This window comes from Hylobates moloch, unplaced genomic scaffold, assembly GCF_009828535.3.
Source record: "Hylobates moloch isolate HMO894 unplaced genomic scaffold, HMol_V3 SCAFFOLD_3, whole genome shotgun sequence".
NCBI classification, from domain to species: Eukaryota; Metazoa; Chordata; class Mammalia; order Primates; family Hylobatidae; genus Hylobates; species Hylobates moloch.
In genome coordinates, this window is record NW_026652278.1 from 152,836,015 (window position 1) to 152,861,579 (window position 25,565).

General features: G+C 38.2%; 1 protein-coding gene and 2 pseudogenes across 2 annotated transcripts in view; 1 reads left to right on the forward strand and 2 right to left on the reverse strand.

Moving 5' to 3' along the window:
• MARCHF1 (membrane associated ring-CH-type finger 1) overlaps positions 1-25,565 on the reverse strand; it is an 879,756-nt gene that overhangs the window by 682,680 nt on the left and 171,511 nt on the right. The gene's annotated exons all lie outside the window — the stretch shown is intronic.
• LOC116465825 (endoplasmic reticulum chaperone BiP-like) lies at positions 1,296-3,275 on the forward strand (annotated as a pseudogene).
• On the reverse strand, positions 9,685-10,605 carry LOC116465864 (acidic leucine-rich nuclear phosphoprotein 32 family member A; annotated as a pseudogene).

Here is a 25,565-nt window from a genome sequence, read left to right on the forward strand (position 1 = left end):
TTGCATGAAATGCAATAATCTTCTGATCTTGCTCAACCCTCAGCATCTGCACACCATTTATGGACACTGAGTGCACTTGTGTGTTAGGGAGATAGTCTCCAAGGATTTGGTATTTCTGCTCATCCTCTAAGCAAAAGGCATTGACAGCTTTGTTCAAGGAAATCTACAAAGCTGCTGTGGGGTCAGGGAGCAGATTTGCTTATGCACCAGGGTCATAAAGCTAGGTCTCCCTCCTCTCCTGGAGATGTTCCAGGGTGATAGAGAAAGTGTCTCCCTCTGGATCAGAGGGCAGATTGGTTTCCTGACCAGGAAAATATGAAAAATGTCTTTCTCTAAAGTGGAGGATGAGCAGGTTTGCTTGAAGTCCCCTTATAAGTCTGGATTTCCAAGTCTCCTCAGCTGTGGCACAGACCCACCATGTGTATAGTATCTATCCAGGCTTCCTCCACATCGCCCCCATAGGACCTGGAGGGGATGGGGATTTGATGTGAACTTGAAGCTCATGCTGTCTGCTGTGCTGTGAGTAATAAACAGCTACATCATTCGGGTGTGTTGTCTCTTCACTGACTGAATCTACGGAAGCCTGGCAAGGACAACTGGCAGCTGCAATATTTGCTGCTGCTTAGGATCTGCTTGAGCACTTGACAACACGGACCCCAGTTGTAGGTAAATAAAGAGAAATCAATACAATGTTTTCAGTAATAAAAATAAAGCATAGCCTTTAAAAGTGACTAGTCACATTGTTTCATGTAATGATAGGAATTATATTATTTATAACTATTTTCACCAACATAGGTCTATTCAGCCTTGATGGCAGATAGCTTGTTTTGCATGTCACTTTCCCCATCTTTTTTTGACTGTTTAAATCTCAAATTAGAAAATCTACTAAACCTATAAATTATTGTAAATGGCAATTATTTCTAACACTGTGAAGCCCTTCAGAATACTCAGATTGAACATGGGCTCAGAAATTCTGAGTGTTTTCTTATAATTTTCCATTAAGGGCCATTTCTAGCACTCCTTCGAATGCCAGGTCAGCGAGCAGGGCAGTTAAAACTCGAAAGGTGAGGGCAAAATAGAGAATCCAAATCCGATTTTTGACTGCCTACAGTCCCAGAAATTATTTCTCTCTGCTTTTGCCACATTTGGTTGTGTTTTTTACATACGATCAAGTATATGTACAAAACACTTTCTTGATGCCAGCCGAGACAGCACAGACAGACCGACCGACTGGGGTGTTTCGCTGGCTTCACTGCCTGCGACGCCCTGCCTGGGCTGCCCAACTGGCTGGCAAGATGAAGCTCTCCCTGGTGTGGCGATGCTGCTGCTGCTCGGTGCAGCGCGGTTCGAGGAGGAGGACAAGAAGGAGGACGTGGGCACGGTGGTCTGCGTTGACCTGGGGACCACCTACTGCTGCGTCGGCATGTTCAAGAACGCCCGCGTGGAGATCATCGCCAACAATCAGAGCAACCGCATGACGCAGTCCTATGTGGCCTTCACTCTTGAAGGAGAACATCTGATCGGCGATGCCACCAAGAACCAGGTCACCTCCAATCCCGAGAACACGGTCTTTGACGCCAAGTGGCTCATTGGCCGCACATGGAACGACCTGTCTATGCAGCAGGACATCAAGTTCTTGCCGTTCAAAGTAGATGAAAAGAAAACTAAACCATACATTCAAGTTGATATTGGAGGTGGGCAAACAAAGACATTTGCTCCTGAAGAAATTTCTGCCATGGCTCTCACTAAAATGAAATAAACCATTGAGGTTTATTTGAGAAAGACGGTTACCCATGCAGTTGTTACCTTACCAGCCTATTTCAACCACGCCCAAAGCCAAGCAACCAAAGACATTGGAACTATTGCTGAGCTAAATGTTATGAGGATAATCAACGAGCCTATGGCAGCTGCTATTGCTTATGGCCTGGATAAGACGGAGGGGGAGAAGACATCCTGGTGTTCCACCTGGGTGGTGGAACCTTCCATGCATCTCCTTCCATGTGTCTCCTCTCTCCATCTCACCTCTCACTCCACATCTTCGGAGTCGTGGCCACTAATGGAGATACTCATCTGGGTGGAGAAGACTTTGACCAGTGTGTCATGGAACTTTTCATCAAGTTGTACAAAAAGAGGACTGACAAAGATGTCAGGAAAGACAATAGGGCTGTGCAGAAACTCCAGCAAGAGGTAGAAAAGGCCAGATGGACCCTGTCTCCTCAACATCAAGCAAGAATTGAAATTGAGTCCTTCTATGAAGGAGAAGACTTTTCTGAGACCCTGGCTCGGGCCAAATTTTAAGAGCTAAACATGGATCTGTTCTGCTCTACTCTGAAGCCCATCCATTAAGTGTTGGAAAATTCTGATTTGAAGAAGTCTGATACTGATGAAGTTGTTCTTGGTGGCTCTACTCGAATTCCAAAGATTCAGCAACTGGTTAAAAAGTCCTTCAATGGCAAGGAGCCCTCCCAGAGCATAAACCCAGATGAAGCTGTAGTGTATGGTGCTGCTGTCCAGGCTGGAGTGCTCTCTGGTGATCAAGATACAGGTGACCTGGTACTGCTTGATGTATGTCCCCTTACACTTGGTATTGAAACTGTGGGAGGTGTCATGATTAAACTGATTCCAAGGAACACAGTGGTGCCTACTAAGACGTCTCAGATCTTTTCTACAGCTTCTGATAATCAACCAACTGTCACGATCAAGGTCTATGAGGATGAACGACCCCTGACAAAAGACATTCATCTTCTGGGTACATTTGATCTGACTGGAATTCCTCCTGCTCCTCGTGGGGTCCCACCGATTGAAGTCACCTTTGAGATAGATGTGAATGGTATTCTTCGAGTGACAGCTGAAGACAAGGGTACAGGGAACAAAAATAAGATCACAATTACCAATGACCAGAATCGCCTGACACCTAAAGAAATCAAAAGGATGGTTAATGATGCTGAGAAGTTTGCTGAGGAAGACACAAAGCTCAAGGAGTGAACTGATACTAGAAATGAGTTGGAAAGCTATGCCTATTCTCTAAAGAATCATATTGGAGATAAAGAAAAGCTGGGAGGTAAACTTTCCTCTGAAGATAAGGAGACCATGGAAGAAGCTGTAGAAGAAAAGACTGAATGGCTGGAAAGCCGCCAAGTTTCTGACATTGAAGACTTCAAAGCTAAGAAGAAGGAACTGGAAGAAATTGTTCAGTCAATTATCAGCAAACTCTATGGAAGTGCAGGCCTTCCCCCAGCAGCAAAGAGGATACAGCAGAAAAAGATGAGCTGTAGACACAGATCTGCTACTGCTGTAATATTGTAAATACTGGACTCAGGAACTTTCCTTAGAAAAAAAATGAGAGAAGTCAAGTCTCAAATGTAATTGGAATCGTCATCTCAGAGTGGAGTTGAAGATGCCATAGCCCAAGTGGCTGTTTACGGTTTTGCATTAGCAGTTGCTCACATGTCTTCAGGTGGGGGGCAGAAGAATTGGTCATCTTAAAAAGTGGGTAAAAAACCTGGGTTAGGGTGTGTGTTTACCTTCAAAATGTCTTATTTAACAATTGGGTCATGTGCATCTGGTGTAGGAAGTTTTTTCTGCCGTAAGTGACACCAATAAATGTCAGTTATTTACACTAGTCTAAAAAGAATACTTTCTCAAAGGAAAAATTTTTAGAAAGAGTATCCAAGAATGTCCAACTTCTGACTGTTGAGTTTCATCTTCACATGAAATCCTGTTATATTTGCATGATAGGAAGTCTTTCTCCTTCATCCTTGAAGCAATAGGTTCAGACTTTTTAGGGCAGAGGACACATTACCAACCTAGCCACCTGGTCATGTCCCTTGAAATCATGGTACTCCTTTTTGCATTTTTAGTATCAAGAAGCAATTGTTTTTATTGTTGTTTCTTTGTTGTTATTGTTGTGTTTGTTTATTTCAAACACTCAGGAAATTGTCTTTCCCTCAATGGTCAGCTGACTTCAGGATAGATCCACAGAACTGTGCAAATCTCTTTGCATACTGAAAAGAATGGCATTGTCTGACAGTGATTGGATCATAATCAGAATTTTCACCATTTCTTCAATATGCAATGTAAACAAGATTCAGAGCATGGATTGAACATCAATGCAAAATTCTTTTAATTAAAGTAAATATGTTCTTTCTTAATCCTCATATAGCTGAAGGTGAATCACCATTGCACACCTCCCTTATGCTGTGCTTGCACAAATGCCAAGAGCAAATTCATACCCTGCACATTAATTGACTAATATACCTATAAAATAAAGTATCTGTTAGAATACATATTAGAAAGTAATTGCTTTTACAGAATATGTAATTAATTTAGTGTGTCATCACGCATTGTTATTTAACAAAGAAATGTTGCCAGTAACTCATGTTGTTTTCTCTCTGAGTATAATATTTGTAATTATCTTTGCAATTGTTTCTACAAATTTTTTGGAGATAGTATTATTTATTCTTCTTTCTGCTTTGAGGAATGCAATTTTGAATGATGGCTCTAAAGTTGTGTGTCTTCTCCACAAAAAATTATGGAGTTAATCAAGTTTGTACAGGGAAATGTAATTTTGCACTTGTTCTGAAAAATCACAATTTGGCAAAGTTTTATAAGTAATATGTTAAAAACTCGAGGCAAATGGATTGTTGGAATCCAATATAGTCTAGTTTTCTGAGAGTCATACTTCTTTTTTGGCCCAATTTAAAATGGAGTTCTTTGAAATCTCTACAGTCACACTTGCTGACAGATACATATTCACATCCTACATTTTTACTCAAATCCTATTCATGATAAATATTTAGTATATCATATGTGTTGTAACATTGTGTTTCTATTCTTATCATTGTAATTATGACTCAGGAATTGCTCTTGGGACATTAGTTTATTTGGGGAAACTAGTACTAGAACACAACCAATGGTAAAATATGACAACTTAAAATGTAATAAGCCTACATAAAACAAACCAATGACAAGAATAATCTCAAGAACGATTGTACCTCACTAAGTAAATATTAAGGAGAAAACTGACATTGCAGTGCATTCCCAAGAATTAAGAGCATAATTATTACTAAAAACAGAATAGAATTTCTATAAAGATTATCTTAATTTGTAAATTGTTAAGTATATGATTATATTTATTCATAGTTTACTCTAAAAGTTCATAGTGTCTGTAACCAGGTATTTGCTGATTATATTTTAAAACAATTTTCTTTTAAATTCATACATCCTTGCTTTACTTTTACCTTAGGATTTACTATTTACTTATATAAGTTTAGGAGAATTTAGCTTGTAAAGCCACAAACTGAATAATTAATTATGCTCAGCTTCAAAGCAAACATTATGATGCAAAGTCTTCTATCATGAGCCCTCATAAGAGAGTCAATCATTCAGGCAGCCAATACCAGCAAAGTGAAAAGTTAGTGATCTCTGACCTTCTTGTTTCCATCATTCAACAAGTATTAACTGAGACTTTTTGGACACTATAGAATAAAGTGGGTTCCTCTTGTTCAAATGTTTCAAGTGGCAAGTTACAAGTTATAATTTTGGAAATCACAAGGAATTAAAAAACACTTCAGTCACTCTTGAAGCACCTGGGGCTATTTCTGTAGCCCGAAGTTAGGCATGCCAGAAAGTCCTCTTCCCCTTAAGAAATTATTCAAACCACTATACTAGGAACTTGTAGCTGCTATGCCAATGACCTTTGTCTTCTGCTAGGCACTTTTTGGAAGAAGCATTCCTTATGAAAAGTTCTAGGCACAATTTGAGTTTCTGAAAATGGTTAGAGGGAGGATACTGTTACCCACTGCAGTGCCTATGTGACTTATCTGTATCCCTACCCGGCTTTTCTTGCCAAATGCCTACACCTGTGTGACATAGCTAAATTCTTAATCAGCTCTGACTCTGCTTATTTTTAGGAAACAGGATATCTGTGGTCAGAGGTTACCTCTTAGGCAGCTTATTTGACCTCTGAAGGACCTCTAGCTTCATTATTATCTAATTTTCACACTAAATTACACTCCTACTGGTGCCATGACACTTGACAATCACCGTGAATCACGTTTTTTGGAAGATGCCAAAAAAGGACAAAAAAGAGGACTCTCCTTGATTCCAAGAAAATCTCCATCCCTTTCCAAGAAAAAGCATGACTATTCTTCTGCTTGTTCTTAATGCCCCACACCTTCATTAAAGATACCCTGTATCTGTAACTTCCCAGTTCTCAGGAGCTGAGAAGTTGATCTGCGAGCTATGCTCCCTGTTATCCAATTCCATGGCCATTGGAATAAAGCCTGCACTGCTTAACTCTTGCTTTTGGTTTTGTCTGTTGGCTTCATGACACAGAACAGGAAAGAGCTTCCTTTGGAATAATGAGGACCTTCAGTAAGAATGTCTTTCACTTGGATTTGTTTAATCAAGTAAATGGAATACATTTCATGTGTCAGTGTGGCTGCTGGCCACCTGGGTATTGACAATCCAATGGATGTTCTATGAGGGCAGTTTCCTAGTCTGCTCATTATTTCATCTTCAGTGCTAGAATAACTATTATGACATAAGAAACATTTAAAAAATGAGTGGGTAAATGAACAAATGCTGTCCAAAATCACCCCGCATCTGTCAACAAGAATGCGCAAAGATCTATAAATTTCAGACCAATAGTCCAATGTTTGTCAGATAATTTCCAAGGACTCTTGTAATAAACAAGCTGTCTCTAAGAATCTACTGGCTTTTGTTCACTTACCCTAAGAAATTTCATTTCTGTGGTTAGAAGTTATTAGTAAGCAGCTTTAATGTTCCAGGGCCTTTAGCACATTCTAGTCTAAAACTCATTTTAAAGGTCTTGATGACTATGGTTCAAGATTAGCAAGAATGAACTATCTCTCTCAAAAGTGGGTAATGTCAACCAGAATCATCACCACATAAAAATATCAGGAAACTGAGGTAGAGACACAATAAGGTATAACACTCCCACTGCATTATAGTGAATCACAAATTAAAATGTTTGTTCTCATGACTACATGACACACAAGCTCCATTTTTTTCTGTGAAAAGAGAAAAAGAAACAATTTTAATTGTGTGGGTTTTTTTCTTTTAGCATTTTCAGCCTATAGTGCCAACAAAGTATTAAACTTTAATGCCACAGCAGTATTCTAATTTCTAAAATTACTTTAAGAAACAGATTAAGGGCACTGCAGGTGGGAAAGGCATGATGACTTCACTGGGATCATAATGTGAGAACCATCATGATGGATGAACAATCCAGCTAATGGAAAACATCCCATTTCACATTTCTTACCATCATAATATAAAATAAAACATAGTTAATTTTTTTCAAAAAACTATTTTCATTTTAGTGTTTAATTACCTGGTATCTGTCAAAATCTTGCAGTTAATTAACTTTTCACACTCACAGACTGCATCTCTTAATTGTATGCTGTCATCTTACAATAAAATTTAGCAGGATAGCACTGACTAATATCAAAATGTTAAGGTCAAGTTCTATGACACATTTAATGGATTTTCAAAACGGAGAAAAGCATGGTTTTAACCATTTGATATCAAATAATAACATTCAAAATTTTAATATTTCAGAAATTCTAAAGTAAATTGTGTTATACTAATTAAATAATAAGTAAAATTATTTTTATTATACTTTAAGTTCTGGGGTGCATGTACAAAACGTGCAGGTTACATAGATATGTATGTGCCAGGGAGGTTTGCTGCACCCATCAACCCGTTATCTATGTTAGGTATTTGTCCTAATGCTACCCCTCCCCTAGACCCCCACCCCCTGACAGGCCCCAGTGTGTGATGTTCCCCGCCCTGTGTCCATGTGTTCTCATTTTTCAACTCGCACTTATGAGTGAGAACACGTGATGTGTTCAGTTTTCTGTCCTTGAGTTAGTTTGCTGAGAATGATGGTTTCAAGCATCATCTATGTCTTTTATTTTTTTTTTTATTGTCAGTCATTAGCTCTAAGTTCTTTGAGGACATGATTTATTCTTTACTAAATCTTTGTATTCTCTCTACAAGACCTAGAAAGTTGTTTTTTTTTCTTGTAACCAGCACTCATATATTTACCAAATAAGCAAAAGGAGAATATTTTTCCAAATGCAATTTTACATGTAAGATCTCAGAATTCTGATGCTACTATAAAAAAGGATTAAAAAGAGAAAATTTACTGTTTACATGAATGGGAAATGTGATATTAGGATATTATAAATATTTTAAACAAAGCTGTTGGGTAAAATATAATCAAACTAAATAAGATATATACCTCAAGTTCTCTAGAATCTTTTTTATCCAAACAATTTCTCAGACAAATGAAAACAGAAAGTTATTTTCACGTAGTGCATTAGAAGGGACCCTGGATTACTATCTGTGCCCTCATTCTAGCTCTACGACTCCCTGACTTGTGCTTGGGATCTAGAATTTAAACCCTGATAGTCTCACTTTCATGATCTATAAAATAAGGGAATTTCTAACTAAAACAGACCAGGAAGATTATACAGACCAGCAATAAAGTTCTACAAAGATAAGCCAATGACACTTCATATATGGTCCCTAGCTTGTTGGACACCTTAGAGTTTACTCTTACTGGGTTTTGAATTAATCTAAAATTATAAATCATTTTTTGAGTCTTTATTGAAATTCTATATGCTTTTATTTTTATACATGGTATTAGTTAAGTGAGTTATTAGGACTTAAAAAATGATACTAATAACTACTTTATTACTAGAATTTATTGAGGTCTCCAATTCTATGCTAAAAACAAAAATTAATGCAGAAAAATCAACATAAATATAGTTGAAATGCTGCAATTTTCCAGCAATCATTATATTCATGAATGCCTTGACTGATAAAGGTATTACTGATGATAGCATTTAATTACTGCTCTTTATTAATTTTTAATTATGTTACTATTAGTTTCATTCATGTTATTTGACTTGTCCCTGGTTGTATCTTTCAATGTACAATGATAGTTATTTGTCTCAATGCATTTTTGCTCAGCTTTTAAATAAAAAATGTATAGATGCACAGTCTCTAAGGTACAATATATATTTTCCACACTGTTTTTGCTAAAATAACTATATTCATAATGTCTCCAGGTATGCTTTATTATTTCTTTGCAATGATTTTGCATGATTTAATAATTTGCAACATGCTATTAAAATAAAAATTCTGAGATATTTGAAGCTTATAAATCATTGTTTTAATACATAAAATCAAGTATAAAGTGCATTATTATATTTCCAAAAACTTGCTTTAGCAACAAATTATTTCCTTATTAATAAATTTTGAAAATAGAATTTGCTTTAACAATACATTTGCTGTAATTTGTTTTTAAATTTTTAGCAACATTTTCATTGCAAATATTTTCTTTTCCTCTTTTTTTTTAAATCCTGGAGCTTATTTTACTTGAACATAGTAGCAAGCATTAATAAGTGGATTGTAGTTCCTTTTCCTTGGACTAAAAGGACTATACTTGAAAGAAGAGAATGTGTAAAAAAAAAAAAAAAGAAAGAAAAAGAGAATAATTAATAGAAATCATTCTACAAAGCTAGTATCCCAGTTAATATTTACAAATATTTTTTTTTTTGGCAGCAAAAATAGTATTTTAGTCCACCATCTCCTGCCCTCCCCTCCCCTCACAATCCCCAGTACACTTTTCCCGTCTCATTCCCACAGCAACGTTACAATCAGAAAAAAACAAGTTTCAGGGGGCAGGATTGGACTGGACGGGGGACGGGATATGGGTAAAAACAGTCAAATCACAATAGGAATTTTTCAAAATAGGTTATTCCACTTAGTCATGATCTTCTCCCTCATCTTCAGGTTCTCATTTTCTCTTCTGACCCCTTTCTTCTTCACCAAGCTCTTCTTCATCTTCCTCGCCATCTACCTCCCCATTGTTATAACCTTCTTCATCCTCCTCCTCCTCTCCACTCACGTCCTCTCTTCACCTTCCTCCTCCTCATCCTTGCCCTCCTCATCTTCCACTACCTGAGCATCTTCATCATGCTCCTCCTCATCCTCATCCTCCTCCTCGTCATCCAGGCCCTTCACGTAGCCCTCAGTATCCGAGTCAGGGGCCTCCTTGTGGTCCCAGTAACAGCCATCGAGATATGTTAGTTGCAGGAGGAGCTTGAACACGTTTTCTCGGTAGTCCTTCTGGTTGGTTACTTCGCAATTGAAAAGGTCTAAGCTCTTGAGGTTTTCTAACTTTTTCAGTGGCTCTGTTGTGCTGAGGTCTTTAATTTTGTTGCCACTTAAATTTAGATGCGTGAGGTTTGGACACTTTTCTGCCAATACTTCCAGGCCCCCTGAGAATCTTAGTTCAAGCTTCTTAAATTTGTTTAACTGTGGTAAGTTTGAGATTGAGGTGAGGCCTCCGCTGATTGTACTTAAGCATTCCAGTTCTTCAAACTCATCTGTTACGCCTTCGAGTTTTCCTTCATTCGACCGACTGTTGTCCACGGCAAGTTCTTTCACATCAGAGGGCGCCCTGTTCCGCAGCTCTAAATGAATCCATCTGCCCATCTCCACCTCTCGCGCTCTCTCTCTGCAGAGGCTCTCTGCCACCTGAATTCAATCAATAAACCTCGAACCCACGGCCCCACGTTTTAGGACTTTGAAGACTCAAACAGCTCCGCTCAGTTCTTGAGGCCCAATATTAACAAATATTATAATAAAGGGATTGATAAGTAACCTGGGTCAAGCAGAACAATTATTCAAGTATATAGATCTTCCTAGTAAGAAGGTAGGTGTGTGTGACTAAAGGAAATCTTATCTGACACTCACATTGATAATTTGTGAATACACAAGACACTCCCCTCTACACTACTTACTTTGAATCAGCCTTAAAAGCTAAATCTAGGAGGGAGCCAAGATGGCCGAATAGGAACAGCTCCGGTCTATAGCTCCCAGCGTGAGCGACGCAGAAGACGGGTGATTTCTGCATTTCCATCTGAGGTACCGGGTGCATCTCACTAGAGAGTGCCAGAGAGTGGGTGCAGGACAGTAGGTGCAGCACACCCTGCACGAGCCAAAGCAGGGCGAGGCATTGCCTCACTCAGGAAGTGCAAGGGGTCAAGGAGTTCCCTTTCCTAGTCAAAGAAAGGGGTGACAGATGGCACCTGGAAAATCAGGTCACTCCCACCCTAATACTGCACTTTTCCGACAGGCTTAAAAAATGGCACACCAGGAGATTATATCCCGCACCTGGCTCGGAGGGTCCTATGCCCACAGAGTCTCGCTGATTGCTAGCACAGCAGTCTGAGATCAAACTGCAAGGCGGCAGCAAGGCTGGGGGAGGGGCGCCCACCATTGCCCAGGCTTGCTTAGGTAAACAAAGCAGCCCAGAAACTCCAACTGGGTGGAGCCCACCACAGCTCAAAGAGGCCTGCCTGCCTCTGTAGGCTCCACCTCTGGGGGCAGGGCACAAACAAACATCAGCAGTAACCTCTACAGACTTAAGTGTCCCTGTCTGACAGCTTTGAAGAGAGTAGTGGTTCTCCCAGCACGCAGCTGGAGACTAAGAATGGGCAGACTGCCTCCTCAAGTGGGTCCCTGACCCCTGACCCCCGAGCAGCCTAACTGGGAGGCACCTCCAAGTAGGGGCAGAGTGACACCTCACACACCGGGGTATTCCTCTGAGACAAAACTTCCAGAGGAACGATCAGGCAGCAGCATTCGCAGTTCATGAAAATCCGCTGTTCGGCAGCCTCTGCTGCTGATACCCAAGCAAACAGGGTCTGGAGTGGACCTCTAGCAAACTCCAACAGACCTGCAACTGAAGGTCCTGTCTGTTAGAAGGAAAATTAACAAATAGAAAGGACATGTACACCAAAAACCCATCTGTACATCACTGTCATCAAAGACCAAAAGTAGATAAAACCACAAAGATGGGGAAAAAACAGAGCAGAAAAACTGGAAATTCTAAAAAGCAGAGCGCCTCTCCTCCTCCAAAGGAATGCAGTTCCTCACCAGCAACGGAACAAAGCTGGATGGAGAATGACTTTGACTAGTTGAGAGAAGAAGGCTTCAGACAATCAAACTACTCCGAGCTACAGGAGGAAATTTAAAACAAAGGCAAAGAAGTTAAAAACTTTGAAAAAAATTTAGACGAATGTATAACTAGAATAACACAGAGAAGTGCTTAAAGGAGCTGATGGAGCTGAAAGCCAAGTTTCGAGAACTACGTGAAGGATGCAGAAGCCTCAGGAGCAGTAGTAATAAACTGGAAGAAAGGGTATCAGTGATGGAAGATGAAATGAATGAAATGAAGCGAGAAGGGAAGTTTAGAGAAAAAAGAATAAAAAGAAACAAACAAAGCCTCCAAGAAATATGGGACTATGTGAAAAGACCAAATGTACGTCTGAGTGGTGTACCTGAAAGTGACGGGGAGAATGGAACCAAGTTGGAAAACACTCTGCAGGATATTATCCAGGAGAACTTCCCCAATCTAGCAAGGCAGGCTAACATTCAGATTCAGGAAACACATAGAACGCCACAAAGATACTCCTCAGGAAGAGAAACTCCAAGACACATAATTGTCAGATTCACCAAAGTTGAAATGAAGGGAAAAATGTTAAGAGCAGCCAGGGAGAAAGGTTGGGTTACCCACAAAGCGAAGGCCATCAGACTAACAGCAGATCCCTCAGCAGAAACTCTACAAGCCAGAAGAGACTTGGGACCTATATTCAAAATTCTTAAAGAAAAGAAATTTCATCCAGAATTTCATATCCAGCCAAACTAAGCTTCATAAGTGAAGGAGAAATAAAATACTTTACAGACAAGCAAATGCTGATAGATTTTGTCACCACCAGGCCTGTCCTAAAAGAGCTCCTGAAGGAAGCACTAAACATGGAAAGGAACAACCAGTACCAGCCACTGCAAAATCATGCCAAATTGTAAAGATCATCGAGGCTAGGAAGAAACTGCCTCAACTAACGAGCAAAATAATCAGCTAACATCATAATGACAGGATCAAATTCACACATAACAATATTAACTTTAAATGCAAACGGGTTAAATGCCCCAATTAAAAGACACAGACTGGCAAATTGGATAAGGAGTCAAGACCCATCAGTGTGCTGTATTCAGGAAACCCATCTCATGTGCAGAGACACACATAGGCTCAAAATAAAGGGATGGAGGAAGATCTACCAAGCAAATGGAAAACAAAAAAAGGCAGGGGTTGCAATCCTAGTCTCTGATAAAACAGACTTTAAACCAACAAAGATCAAAAGAGACAAAGAAGGCCATTACATAATGGTAAAGGGATCAATTCAACAAGATGAGCTAACTATCCTAAATATATATGCACCCAATACAGGAGCACCCAGATTCATAAAGCAAGTCCTGAGCGACCTACAAAGAGACTTAGACTCCCACACAATAATAATGGGATATTTTAACACCCCACTGTCAACATTAGACAGATCAACGAGACAGAAAGTTAACAAGGATACCCAGGAATTGAACTCAGCTCTGCACCAAGCAGACCTAATAGACATCTACAGAACTCTCCACCCCAAATCAACAGAATATACATTTTTTTCAGCACCACACCACACCTATTCCAAAATTGACCACATAGGTGGAAGTAACGCTCTCCTCAGCAAATGTAAAAGAACAGAAATTATAACAAACTGTCTCTCAGACCATGGTGCAATCAAACTAGAACTCAGGATTGAGAAACTCACTCAAAACTGCTCACCTACATGGAAACTGAACAACCTGCTCCTGAATGACTACTGGGTACATAACGAAATGAAGGCAGAAATAAAGATGTTCTTCGAAACCAATGAGAACAAAGACGCAACATACCAGAATCTCTGGGACACATTCAAAGCAGTGTGTAGAGGGAAATTTATAGCACTAAATGCCCACAAGAGAAAGCAGGAAAGATCTAAAATTGACACCCTAACATCACAATTAAAAGAACTAGAAAAGCAAGAGCAAACACTTTCAAAAGCTAGCAGAAGGCAAGAAATAACTAAAATCAGAGCAGAACTGAAGGAAATAGAGACATAAAAAATCCTTCAAAAAAATTAATGAATCCAGGAGCTGGTTTTTTGAAAAGATCAACAAAATTGATAGACCACTAGCAATACTAATAAAGAAGAAAAGAGAGAAGAATCAAATAGATACAATAAAAAATGATAAAGGGGATATCACCACTGATCCCACAGAAATACAAACTACCATCAGAGAATACTACAAACACCTCTATGCAAATAAACTAGAAAATCTAGAAGAAATGGATAAATTCCTTGACAAATACACCCTCCCAAGACTAAACCAGGAAGAGGTTGAATCTCTGAATAGACCAATAATGGGCTCTGAAATTGTGGCAATAATTAATAGCTTACCAACCAAAAAGAGTCCAGGACCTGATGAATTCACAGCCGAATTCTACCAGAGGTACAGGGAGGAACTGGTACCATTCCTTCTGAAACTATTCCAATCAATAGAAAAAGAAGGAATCCTCCCTAACTCATTTTATGAGGCCAGCATCGTCCTGATACCAAAGCCAGGTGGAGACACAACCACAAAAGAGAATTTTAGACCAATATCCTTGATGAACATAGATGCAAAAATCCTCAATAAAATACTGGCAAACCAAATCCAGCAGCACATCAAAAAGCTTATACACCATGATCAAGTGGGCTTCATCCCTGGGATGCAAGCCTGGTTCAACATACACAAATCAATAAATGTAATCCAGCATATAAACAGAACCAAAGACAAAAACCACATGATTATCTCAATAGATGCAGAAAAGGTCTTTGACAAAATTCAACAACCCTTCATGCTAAAACTCTCAATAAATTAGGTATTGATGGGACGTATCTCAAAATAATAAGAGCTATCTATGACAAACCCACAGCCAATATCATACTGAATGGGCAAAAACTGGAAGCATTCCCTTTGAAAACTGGCACGAGACAGGGATGCCCTCTCTCACCACTCCTATTCAATATAGTGTTGGAAGTTCTGGCCAGGGCAATCAGGCAGGAGAAGGAAATAAAGGGCATTCAATTAGGAAAAGAGGAAGTCAAATTGTCCCTATTTGCAGATGACATGATTGTATATCTAGAAAACCCCATCATCTCAGCCCAAAATCTCCTTAAGCTGATTAGCAACTTCAGCAGTCTCAGGATATAAAATCAATGCACAAAAATCACAAGCATTCTTATACACCAATAACAGACAAACAGAGAGCCAAATCCTGAGTGAACTCCCATTCACAATTGCTTCAAAGAGAATAAAATACCTAGGAATCCAACTTATAAGGGATGGGAGGGACCTCTTCAAGGAGAACTACAAACCCCTGCTCAGTGAAATAAAAGAGGATACAAACAAATGGAAGAACATTCCATGCTCATGGGTTGGAAGAATCAATATCATGAAAATGGCCATACTGCCCAAGGTAATTTATAGATTCCATGCCATCTCCATCAAGCTACAAATGACTTTCTTCACAGAATTGGAAGAAACTACTTTAAAGTTCGTATGGAACCAAAAAAGAGTGCATCACCAAGTCAATCCTAAGCCAAAAGAACAAAGCTGGAGGCATCACGCTACCTGACTTCAAACTATACTACAAGGCTACAGTAACCAAAACAGCATGATACTGGTACCAAAACAGAGATATAGATCAATGGAACAGAACGGAGCCCTCAGAAATAATGCCGCATATCTACAACTATCTGATCTTTGACAAACCTGACAAAAACAAGCAATGGGGAAAAGATTCCCTATTTAATAAATGGTGCTGGGAAAACTGGCTAGCCATATGTAGAAAGCTGAAACTGGATCCCTTCCTTACACCTTATACAAAAATTAATTCAAGATGGATTAAAGACTTACAGGTTAGACCTAAAGCCATAAAAACCCTAGAAGAAAACCTAGGCATTACCATTCAGGACATAGGCATGGGCAAGGACTTCATGTCTAAAACACCAAAAGCAATGGCAACAAGAGCCAAAATTGACAACTGGGATCTAATTAAACTAAAGAGCTTCTGCACAGCAAAAGAAACTACCATCAGAGTGAACAGGCAACCTACAGAATGGGAGAAAATTTTTGCAACCTACTCATCTGACAAAGGGCTAATATCCAGAATCTACAATGAACTCAAACAAATTTACAAGAAAAAAAAACCCCATCAAAAAGTGGGCAAAGGACATGAACAGACACCTCTCAAAAGAAGACATTTATACAGCCAAAACACACATGAAAAAATGCTCATCATCACTGGCCATCAGAGAAATGCAAATCAAAACCACAATGAGATACCATCTCACATCAGTTAGAATGGCCATCATTAAAAAGTCAGGAAACAACAGGTGCTGGAGAGGATGTGGAGAAATAGGAACACTTTTACACTGTTGGTGGGACTGTAAACTAGTTCAACCACTGTGGAAGTCAGTGTGGCGATTCCTCAGGGATCTAGAACTAGAAATACCATTTGACCCAGCCATCCCCTTACTGGGTATATACCCAAAGGACTATAAATCATGCTGCTATAAAGACACATGCACACGTATGTTTATTGCGGCACTATTCACAATAGCAAAGACTTGGAACCAACCCAAATGTCCAACAACGATAGACTGGATTAAGAAAATGTGGCACATATACACCATGGAATACTATGCAGTCATAAAAAATGATGAGTTCATGTCCTTTGTAGGGACATGGATGAAACTGGAAATCATCATTCTCAGTAAACTCTTGCAAGGACAAAAAACCAAACACCACATGTTCTCACTCATAGGTGGGAATTGAACAATGAGAACACATGGACACAGGAAGGGGAACATCACACTCCGGGGACTGTTGTGGGGTAGGAGGAAGGGGGAGGGACAGCATTAGGAGATATACCTAATGCTAAATGATGAGCTGATGGGTGCAGCACACCAACAAGGCACATGTATACATATGTAACAAACCTGCACATTGTGCACATGTACCCTAAAACTTAAAGTATAATAATAATAATAAAATTTTAAAAAGCTAAATCTATCCTTTATTGGTATCATCATGAATTATGAATTTTCCACTTCTGACTAACAATATGATCTTGGTTGTATCTGTTCTGTCAGATTATAACTAAAAGCAAAGTATCTAACTAGGTTTAGATACTGCAAGTGGTAGAGGAATAAAATTTGAATGGCATGTATGTTTATTTAGAGAGTAATAATTTTCTACTTTCTGAGACATTTATATTTTTAATGAGCAAGGAAAATACTATTTCTAGTGTTAATTAGTTCTTACACAAGGATCATGAGATGGTTTTCAGCAGGTACTAGTCATATGTCCTACATTGACAAAATATGCTATATTAAAAAATAATATTTCCCTAAAACAATCTTTTCACAGGCTATGGGATTTGTGGAAAAACACTCAGGAAGAAGATAAATTAATATAGTGTTCTACTGAGAAGTTAGCAGCACAGGCATTAGGAAATTTGTGTCTGAGCCGTAATTCCACCAGGAAACATTGCAGAAGCCTTGAGTAAATAACATTTTTTGCTTCATTTTCCCCATCAGTGACTTGGGAATAGAAGTATCATTTCATCTTGTCTCATACTATATCCCATAACCAAAAGAAGGGCTCAAAATCCTAAAAGGCTAAAATTCCAGACAAATAGAAATACATTCCCTGAAACTCTTACTATAAGAATATTAGCAATAGATTCAAAAAACTAAAAGGCTAAAATTCTAGGCAAATAAAAATACGTTTCCTGAAACCCTTACTATAGGATGTGAGCAAAAGATTCAAATGAAACAAGCAAGAGTAGCTAGAAAATATCACAGATTCCACTAGAAAAATGTTTATGGATTTTAATAATCCTATTCAGTTTACTGACTAATGTGTGCTCAGATTGATCATATGTTCCAAATCCTATAACCCACACATAGCAAGAACACTGAGATAATTGAAAGAGCTTACATAAACTGTCTTGAAAGTAAGACTTGCTTTGTGTACTTCTCAAATAGTTCCATTCTGTACACCCTCACTGCCACTACTGGATTTCAAACCTTCAACATTTTCTTTTACATAGCTTATACAATAAACTTTTCACTGTCATTGAACTCTATCCTGTTTTGCTTCCCACAGATTAATCTACCACACTGACATCAAAATCAAACTTCTACACCGGGCAGGGTGGCTCACACCTGTAATCCCAGCACTTTGGGAGGCCAAGGCAGGCAGATCACCCAAGGTCAGGAGCTCGAGACCAGCCTGGACAACATGGTAAAACCCGGTCGTTACCAAAAAAATACATTAGCCAGGTGTTGTAGAGCCCGCCTGTAATCCCAGCTACTCAGGAGGCTAAGGCAGGGAATCGCTTGAACCCAAGAGGCAGAGATTGCAGTGAGCGGAGATCACTCCACTATACTCTAGCCTGGGCAACAGAGCAGGACTCTGTCACACACACAAACACACACTCACACACACACACACACACACACAGAGAGAGAGAGAGAGAGGGGAGGGGAGGGGAGGGGAGGGGAGGGGAAGGGAGAGGAGGGGAGAGGAGAGGAGAGAAGAGAAGAGAAAAAAAATCAAATTTCTAAGGTGTAGATATGACCATTTTATTTCCCTGCTTAAAGTTTCAGTAGCTCCCCAGTGGCTTCCCAATATTTTATCATGACATATATGGGGCTCTGTGCCCTTGAACCTACATATGTCTTCAGTCTTTGCTCCCATGGCACAGTACTTCTGTGTGCTCCAGCAAACTATTGGAAGTTCCCAGGAAGGCAGGCTACTTTTTTGCCTATGTACCTTTGGTTCTTTTGCTTTTTCCTGGGACCTCCTTGCAATCTTTAGTTGCCTTTGGTTACTTTTCCTTTAAGCAACAGTTAAGATATCCCTGCATTCGGAGAAGCACACCTTCTCTGCACTCCTATGCATGGTACATATGTTTGTATTACTGCATTTACCACCTTGTGTTATTTATTGTGTATTTGGCTCTCCCTCTATAAAGACTTGTTCATCTTACAATTTGGATTCCTAGTGTCTATTATATTGTTTACTGGCAAGATGCCTGCAAGATATCATTGTAAACATTAAATAGTCATTTTGAACTCTTTCCCAGAAGAAAAATCAAGGATGGCATCAGTCCTAATACGATTACCATATCTAAGACGCACTTCTCTCTCTACCCTCTAACATATTGTGCTCTGAGTTATGCTTAGACAGTGATTTACCATTTCTAAATATAACTGGTACCTGTTTCCTGCACATAAGTCTTGCATAACTGGTTCAAGTTTATTTATTTTTCAGGGTACAGTCCTATAAAATATGTCTTCGTCCTTTACTTTTCCTACCATGGCCTTTTATCTAACACACAGATAAAATGTTTGTAAACTAAATGGATCTCACAATTACCTTTCTTCAAAAATGTTATACATTTCTTTAACGATTTATTCTTCAAATATTGTATGACTTCTACAGCCCAAGCATTAAGTTTATAACAGTAAATAAGGGAGAAATATCCCTCCTTTAATGACCCAGGTATCCTAGTAAGAGTAAAGAAAGAAATAAACAAAGTAGATAATTTCAGAAAGTAATAAGTGCTAGGAAGTGAAGAAAACAGAATGATGTTCTCTATGGAGCAGCCATAGGTGTATGCAGGTGAATGGTTGGAAGATCTTCCTGAGAGGGTGATGACTGAGCTAAGATCCAGTAAGGACCTGGAGTGGAGAGCATCCCAGGCAGAATGAAGAGCCAGGACCAAGACCACGAGGTGGAAACAGACTAACAGAAAGAAAGCCAGACCACGAGGCAGAAACAGACTAACAGACAGAAAATCAGGTCGACTTGGCTAAAAAGAGTGAGCTAGGGGAAAGCATGGTGGGAGAAACATGGTTGCTGAAAGCAACTTGTATTTTCTTGGCTTTAGAAACCAAGAAAATGCATTTGGGTTTTATCTTAGCATAATGAAAAGACATGTAAGACTTCTGAACACGAAATCTGACATGTTTTACATGGTTTTTTGTTTGTTTATTTTGTTTTGTGTTGTTTTGTTTTGAGATGGAGTCTCGCTCTGTTGCCAGGCTGGAGTGCAATGGTGTGATCTCGGCTCACTGCAACCTCTGCCTCCCAGATTCAAGCAATTCTCCTGCCTCAGCCTCCCTAGTAGTTGGGACTACAGGCACGCACCACCACACCCAGATAATTTTTTTGTGTTTATAGTAGAGACAGGGTTTCACCATGTTGGCCATGATGGTCTCCATCTCTTGACCTCGTGACCCGCCTGCCTGGGCCTCCCAAAGTGCTGGGATTATAGGTGTGAGCCACCATGCCCGGCCAAGACTGATTTTTTAAAATGAATTTTAAATAGGACAAGAGTTGGGAGGCTATTGCAGCAGTATAGTCAAGACATGTTAGTGGTCTGGAAAGGGAGAATAATGGATACAGACTGAAGATGACTTGTTAACAAATTGCACATGAGAAGCAAGGTAAAGAGATAATTAAGAATAACATACGGGTACTTGGTTTGAGCAGCTAGAGGGATTTGGTGTCATCTCAATGGGGAAGAATAGGGAAGGAACAAATTTAGGGACAGAAATTCAGTATTTTGTTTATAGAAAGGCTAGCTTGAATTTGATGTCCAAATTCCTTAGTATAATGTATAAGGCTTTAACTTTTTTACTATGACATATAAGCAAATTCCTAAAATATTAAGGCAAGAAAAAGAAAAATGTAGCTAACTATTCTTTCCTTCAATGAAATAGATACTTTATGTTTCTACTCAATTAAGCAAATATTTATTGAGCATTCACAGCCAGAAACTATGTCAGACTCTAGGGCTATAGTAGTGAATGAAATGAAAATATATCAGCTCTGCTGGAACTTGCAACTGATAAGGAAGAAAAACATGCAAAAAATTATGCTATGTGTTTATGAGAGTTACATAAGTAAAAGTTTCAGTATGGGAGCCAAGAGCTTAGGGAGTTGACCTTGATTTTGATATCAGGAAAGCCTGCCCAAGAAAATGTCATTACATTTAGATGATTTGAAGGATGAACAGGCATTGTCTAAGCTAACGAGATGGTGGAGGGGGAGTTCCAGTCAGAGGACGTAATCTACACCAAAACCCCAAAGTGAGAGAATGCAGTAGATATTATGAACTATAAAATGTTCCATATGACTGTATCTTAGAGTGTAAGGGGCAAAAGTGGTGTGAAATATGGTTGCAGAGGCAGGAAGAAGTTATGGAGTATGTTGGTAAGGAAATAAAACACTTAAAGCGGAAGAGTGGTATAAAATAATTTGTATCTTTAAAAGACTAGAATGTGTAAAAAGTTAATTTTCAAAAAAGCCCTCATTAGGCAGATTTTGTTATTATCCCCATTATATATGTTAGAAAATCAAAGCTTAGGCTGTTTCAGAAACCTGTTCAAGGCATAGCTAGTACTCAAACTAGGATTTAAATCAAATTGGATTTGATTAAAGTCCATGCTTTCCCACTATGCCTTGCTGCTTTATAATCTGTTAGTTCTTTCTGCTGTATCTACACAATGGTAGTCACAGTTCTCGAATATTTCCTACTATTTGCAAATTGCTTATGCCATTTCGTAAAACGTAAAAGCATCCTTCAAGATACTGGAAACATGGATTTACTTATCAAACTATAGTAACTGTAGTGGGACAATATTTTGAGGTAGTCAATGTAATGTTTATTCTCTTAGTTCCTTTTGACCTATATCCATCCACCATTAAACCAAAATGGTGAAACACATAAAAATGTACACACACATACACACGCTGACAGAAAGAGAGACAAAGAGAAAAAGAGAGAGAAAATAACAGAGCAAATTGAGTTTCTGATTTTGGAGCTGTTCACCCCCTCTCTCTGCTTGATATAGACAATAGTAATGAAAGCCCTGGATTTCAGTGCCTAGAATCAGACACCCATCGGGGTTTTATGGGATTTTTAGAGCTTTATTGTAAAAATCACATTTTAAACATTGGCAGACTCAAACAGCTTCTATCAACCACAGGGAAGGAAGGATGTATAATAATGGAGCAATTTTATCGGACATTCAGGAAAGGGAAAGAAGGAAAGAGAGGGATGGGGGGTGTGTGGCTGTGTGTGAGAAAGAGAGAGAGAGAGAGAGGGAGAAACTTATTTTGCTAATTTGGCTCATTCTATTGTGGAGAATTGGTAAATCGAAAATCTAATGGGGTAGCCTGGCAGCCTGGAGACTCAGCAAAGAGTTGCCGTTCAAATATAAAGGCTGTCTATTGGTCTTGTTCCTTCTTTCTCCATGGAAGATAGTCTTTTGTTCGACTGCAGTCTTGAACTGACTGAATGAAGCCCACCTACATTAAGGAGGGTAATCTGCTTTACTCAAAGTCCAGCTGTTTCAATGTTAATTTTACCACCCTCACCCTGTGCCAAAAACAAAACAAAACAAATAAAACTTCATAGAAACATCCAGAATAATGTTTGACCAAATATGGGTACCATGCCCCTGCCAAGTTGACATATAATATATCCGTCACCGAAGGACTTTGAAAATAGTAGAGATTGGCCTGACCTTCAATCTGGACTCTAGGGAAAACACCCTCGCTTGAGAGTAGACATCATTGTGAAGTAACCTTGAGAAGAAAGTAAAAGAAACAAAAAAGCTAAGACTGAACCAAAAATGGGAAGTAACTGGGTTACAATTGTAAAATGTGTTTTGTTCTACTATCATGTTTAAAAACAGATCTACAGAAAAGTTAACTTTAATTATAAGGAATAAAAATATGTATTTACACATCTGATTTACATTTGTAATTCTAAAATTATGACTTCGCTGCAGTGTTCTGGGCATCACTCTACTAGTACCCAGTCCCTGTATTAGAATTGTTTGATGTGACTTCTTTTTTCCTTACTATATATGAGAAACAGGCTTGATTATGTTTATGTGTCTAAGCATGTTTGATAGATAGGTGCTAAATTGAAGTATGTGGCATGAAGTCTCATCAAACGTCAAAAATTCTCAGATTTAACGTCATTTCATCAAAGTAAAAAACAACAAACTGATAGTTCACCATTTTGAACATGGTTAAAAGTAGAACAAATATTAGAAATTGACATATAAGAGCAGTCAAATAAAAAAACTATTTTTCACTTACAAAAATTGTTTTGGATGAGTAATGTTTTTCTTCAGATTTTAGACATTTACCTCCACAAAAGAATCCGTTTTTAAAAAATCACGACTTTACTTTTTGCTCTTTGAGACAGCCAGGCAAAGGGAAAATAATATGAGCTTTTTACATTGTGTGAGTCACATTTTACTGTAAGTACAGGACATATTTTGCCAGTGAAAAATGACATTAAATGTGTCATTCTTTGTTCAGTAGCAATGACCCAGTTATAGCTAACCATTTTGTGCTAAAAATTTTGTGCCTAATGAAATATGCAAGAAGCTTGTCTGATTCAGAAACCGTGGAATCCTGAAAATGCATACTATGACAGGCATCAGGAAGCTGGTAATGGTTGAGGCTGTGAAAAGAATGTCAAAGGTAATGCTGAAGGTGTCAAAAGACAATTTAGAGCCAAATACTGAGAATTTTCTCTGCAGTGACACTTCCAGCCTTATTCAGCTTCATCAGAAGGTAATTTATTCAAGGCCTTGTAAACTTAAATGGGAGCATTAAATATTTAATTTTACAATTACAACATTAAATTCTCTTGCCATTTCGCATTTTGATGTCTCTGTACAATCAAGAAACCTAATTTCTTTTAGTATAAACAGTTAAATAAAATAGTATTCAATTATTTTTTTAAAAAAGACATCCAAATGCAGTGAGCATTTTCTTTGAGACAATGTCTTAATTCTTATGTAGTGTTTTACTGTATCCATTCCTTTGATTTACTGACTTTAAATCTTCTATTCTTATTTTAATCCTATATAAACAGTTTATTCTTAATCCCATATAAAAGATTGATACTAAGAATTCATTTCATTGTTAGTAATTGACAGACAAGAAAACAATCTATGTATAATGATTATATTCTGCCACTAAGTAATGATGAGAGCTTATATTTACTGAGCAGTCAATATGTCCTCAAACTGTGCAAAGAACTTTACTTGATTATTTTATTTACTGTTTATAAAACATAATAGTATAGGCACTATTGACACTTGTATTTGAAAAACTAAAATAAGGCTTATGTAGCATAAGTTGCCCAGAGTCATGTGGTGGAACCTGGGCTTGAACCCTGGAAACTCCAGGGCAAACTCGCTACTATAAACAGTTTTGCTGGGGAATAAACTAACAGGAAACAGGCTTGTCCATTGTCCTCAATTGATTGCCTAAGAAAAAGAAAGATTTTAAGTTTTCTATTTAATTTAAAATAACCAAAATTGTTCTAAATGAGTAATCAACATAGGTTCTATCAATTTAGTGATAGTATGAAGATATAATTTCTGTTTGTTTTCTTTGAAATACTTGCTAGAAATTTGAAACATTTCTGTTATTTCTTTGCTCTTATACTACCCAAGGTTGAGCCACAGTTGTCTACTTAAAAAAAAAAATCTAACTATTCTTGAATTTAACCTAGAGTACTATATCTCTACAACCATAAAAAATAGTGAAAAATAATTTGTACAGTAGCCAAAGAAAGGAAAATCTAACTGAACTAAACAATTTGATAAAATTTTCCAGAATGATATACTTCACAGTAATATCTTCTGAGCAGTATACAATTAAACTCAAACTTCATTAACAATGACCATTAATAATAGGCTCAGCTTTAATAATATGAAACAAAAACTACATTCAAAAAATACTTGAAACTGTAAATGACCCACTCTATTAATCTATTCTACTCCATTTGGTATTCTTAGATTTCTTCTTCTGAAGACTAAAAGTAACATGACATCCCATCCCCCAGTTATCTTTGTTAAAAAGTGAAAATGAAAAATAATAAATATTTTGGCTGGGCACAGTGGCTCATGCTTGCAATCCCAGCACTTTGGGAGGCTGAGGCGGGCAGATCACCTGAGGTCAGGAGTTCGAGACCAGCCTGGCCAACATGGCAAAATCCCGTCTCTACTAAAAATACAGAAATTAGCTGGGCATGATAGCGGTTGCCTGTAATCCCAGCTACTCGGGAGGCTGAGGCAGGAGAATCGCTTGAACCCAGGAGCCGGAGGTTGCAGTGAGCCAAGATCATTGCAATTGTACTCCAGCCTGGGCAACAACAGCAAAACTCAGTCATAAATAAATAAATAAATAAATAAATAAATAAATAAATAAATTTTATTTCATAATACACAAACCAAACTAAAGTTTTTTACTATTTTTTATTTTTTTATTGAATGGGCCAGAGTTGTTCCAAAAAACTTGTTCATTAAAACACAAATTAAAAGAAGCTGCAGTTTCTAAAATTTGGAAGTGCTTTGTTACATCAGACATCAAACTAAGAATTAAAAAGGTACAAAGAGGAAAAAATTTCAGTCCACTGACTTACTGTAATACAGTCTCTACATTCACCTTTGTTTCAAGTAAAAAAGGAAGAATATTTTATTTTCAAAGACTATAAACCTAAC